Source organism: Astatotilapia calliptera, chromosome 8 (assembly GCF_964374335.1).
Source record: "Astatotilapia calliptera chromosome 8, fAstCal68.1, whole genome shotgun sequence".
NCBI lineage: Eukaryota > Metazoa > Chordata > Actinopteri > Cichliformes > Cichlidae > Astatotilapia > Astatotilapia calliptera.
In genome coordinates, this window is record NC_137429.1 from 17,718,890 (window position 1) to 17,722,450 (window position 3,561).

The following is a 3,561-nucleotide window of genomic DNA, read 5'->3' on the forward strand; positions in this document are numbered from 1 at the left end:
ACCAAAAAGCACCACGGAACAACACAGGAAATCATTCCTGCCTGTGGCCATCTCCCTGTACAACTCCTCCATCTAATACACTGTAAACACTGCAGTAGTTACACCCTTTTTACACACGCTCTTTTCTACTCTGTAATATTCTTGGCAATTTTCTTGATATTTATTTATAATCACAGTCAATCCTGGATATTTATAATTGAGTAATCTGTATATATTATTGATATTTCTTAAATGTCTAAGACCTGTAACATAATGTATTGTTTGGAGTTTTATCTGTTACTGTTACTATTTTTACCATTTCTTCTTGGAGCAACTGTGACCCACATAATTTCCTTAGGGATTAATAAAGTATTCTGATTGTGATTCTGATTGTTTCAGGATACATAACTGGAGCCTCGTCGTCTCGTCTCTCTATGTACTGTACTATATGTAGCGGAGATGACAATACAGTTTACTTTGACTTCAGCAGCAAGCAGGCGCACCGAAGGCTCTCGCGCTCACTTTTCGCTTATAGAATTTCGAAAAAACATCAATTCAAATTATAAATCTGTATCATTATGTCTCGTGTTTGTTGGGTTTTATTTTATTTTGTTTTATTTTGCGGGTAGGCTATTAGATGCTGCGAATCCCCCGGCGCCCCGCCCTCTCCTCTCTGTGCCGCAAGCAGCAGGAGCACGTCGCAAACGGAGGGCGCCCTTACTCCCCGCAAATGGGTGATAGAAAACTGATCCGTGCCTATGCCATCCCCAAAATTCGCTGGCATGATTTCAGGGCAGCATGAATACGAGCAACTTTTTTTGCCCATGCCCTTGATGCCACCCCCACCACGATGCTGCCCTGGGCAACCGCCAATATCAAAAACCGCTACTGACCACGGGTAGGACTCGAACCTGTGTCGACCAGAATCAGGGGAGCTGCTCATCTCAGTGAGCCAAATCAGTTCACATTTCAAAAAGAGATATGATGACACAAAAAATGTGCAGGGTGCAGAACAACCTGAACTGTCTGCTGAAAACAGTTGAAGAAGCTGAAATCATAAAAACTTTGCAGAATTTTAATAAAATAGCAGAAATATTAAACAACCAAAACAGTCCGCTAAAACAAGCTGAACAAGCTGAAGTTCCATTCAAAGTAGTAGCTGCTGAAAGGTGAAAAATTGGCACAACATGAAGAAGCTGAACTGTCTGCTGAAGACAGGTGTAGAAGCTGGAGTCCATATTAGAAAAGTTGCTGAAATCATAAAAACTTTGCAAATTGTAATAAATTAGCCAAAATCCTTACCAAGCAAAACAATTCGCTGAAACAAACTGCACAGGTTGAAGTTCCGTCAGTTTGAAGAGTCCGCTGAAAACATGCTGCCATGGGCAAGATTCGAACCCGGGCCTCACGCTCTTAGAAGGGCTGCTCAAGTCTAGGTAACATTGATGAGACCTCATCCACACCCTTCTTCCTGGGCAACTCTAACTAAAGGCTGCCTCCATGGGTGCCGGATAGGGTTAGATATTTAGCATCTAATGTCGGAAATATTGTATTAAAGCCTTTTGTGGGTGTGACTTCAACAAAACACTATTTTAACCCCATGTAATAGTACTTGCATTTTCATCATGGATTATAAACATCTTTTCTTCCCTGGCAGCTCCAGGACCATTGCATTTCATGTATTAAATCATTTTTAATAAACTGTGCTTCATCAGCATGAATGTCCCATATTTGTCAATCTGTAATAAAACTGGTTTGTTACTGCAGATGAGCAAATTCAAAAGTGTTAAATGTTTTGGTGTTAATAGTCTTCTTGCAAAAGTAGAGTTAATTTTACTCTAAGCAGAGTCACATTCTTTTAATGTAACTCTGAGGTGTAAAATGATAGTAGTTAAAATCGAGTGTTAAAAATGAGTGTTTCTATTTCAAATCTGGAGGTGTTACAATGGAAACATTAACTCTTGACCTCTTAACTCTGAACTTCTAGAGGGGCTATGACACCAACAGAGTAAATTCACAGACTCCGCCCCCAGCACGGCTCCAATCGAAGCTGAAGTGAAGCCGTTTCAGAACTTTTTGCTCTACATATTTGAGTTGTTTGCCATGCTTGGTAAGTCATTTTTTCAAAGATTGTTTCAATTATTATTATGAGCTTTTACTTCTGTGGCTCTTTGGAGTTGAGACAAAGCTGTGTGAAAGGCATTAGCCATGTTGCTCGGTGATAGCATAATATTCTGTTTTAGCTAGCTGAAAGGTATTGTTTGCGGGCAAATACCACAGCCTTGAAAAAAGCTTGCATGTGAATTTTCAGTCAAACTTTTGGTCAAATACACCTAAAACAATGTCTAGAATGTGAAATGTTGGTATAATGGTGCTACTTGAAGCCTGAAAACGATCGCCCATAAAAAAAATTAAAAAAACACAGCAAACAGCAGTAGCAGACGTCCTGACTGGATTCTACGTTAGCATAGATCCCTCCAGAGTTTTGTGCACACGGTTTAGGTAAAAATGAAAAAGGTTGAGGTTTTACATTTAGTTCAGTATTACCTGTTGCCTGTGTCTTTGTCTTTTGGGAAAATACTTTACACAAGTAATGGCTCAAAGAGGATTCCTTTTTTTTTTTTTTTTTTTTTTTACTGTGCTGCAATTGTTTACTGGATTGTTTGTGCCATTAATTAGTGTCAACTAATTTTTATTCAATCTCCACACAGGATATGCTTGTGAAGATGGAATATGGGGGAGAGCAGAAGTGCGTTGAAGTTCCACAAAGGGATGAATGAAGGACATGCATATTGTATTGAAGAAATAAGTGTTGAGAATGCTGTTATTTGAATTTTCCAGCTCACCTATGTCAGACCTTTTGATAAACAAAATTCTAATGAAAGTGAGAACATGTATACTGTTACATCTTTCAGAAAATGTTTTGAAATTGTGGTGCACAATTCAGAATAAATGTTTTTCAAAAACCTTTTTAGTAAATGTTTATTTCCAAAATAAATTTCTAGAAGTTCAGAACAGTAAAATTCCCGCTTTTTAGAATTAATTCGAAGATAACTCTTACGTAGTTAAACTAAAATACTCTTTGAGAGTTAATATATAAACTCTTAACACCAAGTGTTAAATTATCAACTCCAGACAGATTTGGTGTTTAACACTAAATCAGAGTTAACGTACCAACTCTCCAAAAAGAGTTAAATTAACACTCTCTGGTGTGGACCCATATAGACACTTTAATAGTGTTGAAATCAAATCTGACAGTGTTAATTTGGACATGCTGGATTTGCTGTGTAATTCCCCAGAGAGCTGCAGATCGTTCTTACTATCTTACTATTTTAATAAGATAGATAAGATAAGATGCCTTTATTAGTCCCACAAGGGGAAATTTCATGTTAAGGCTGCCGACCTATTGCACGCAATGGCGGCACCATTTTACCCTCCGACCATACATGCATTACACAAAAACATCACATGGGGAAGACAGGTCAGAGAGGTATAACAATGGAAAATGCACCACATGAGGAAAGATAAGGAGAAAAAATAACTCCCCCAGACTGAGCTCCAACAGGGGGTTCAGTTTGAGAA

General features: G+C 38.4%; 1 long non-coding RNA gene across 1 annotated transcript; it reads left to right on the forward strand.

The window, feature by feature from the left end:
• Positions 1–1,954: 1,954 nt before the first annotated feature.
• LOC145430422 (uncharacterized) lies at positions 1,955–2,947 on the forward strand. The gene is made up of 2 exons (XR_013910995.1): positions 1,955–2,089; positions 2,691–2,947. It is a non-coding gene; the product is annotated as an uncharacterized LOC145430422 (long non-coding RNA).
• Positions 2,948–3,561: the final 614 nt, after the last annotated feature.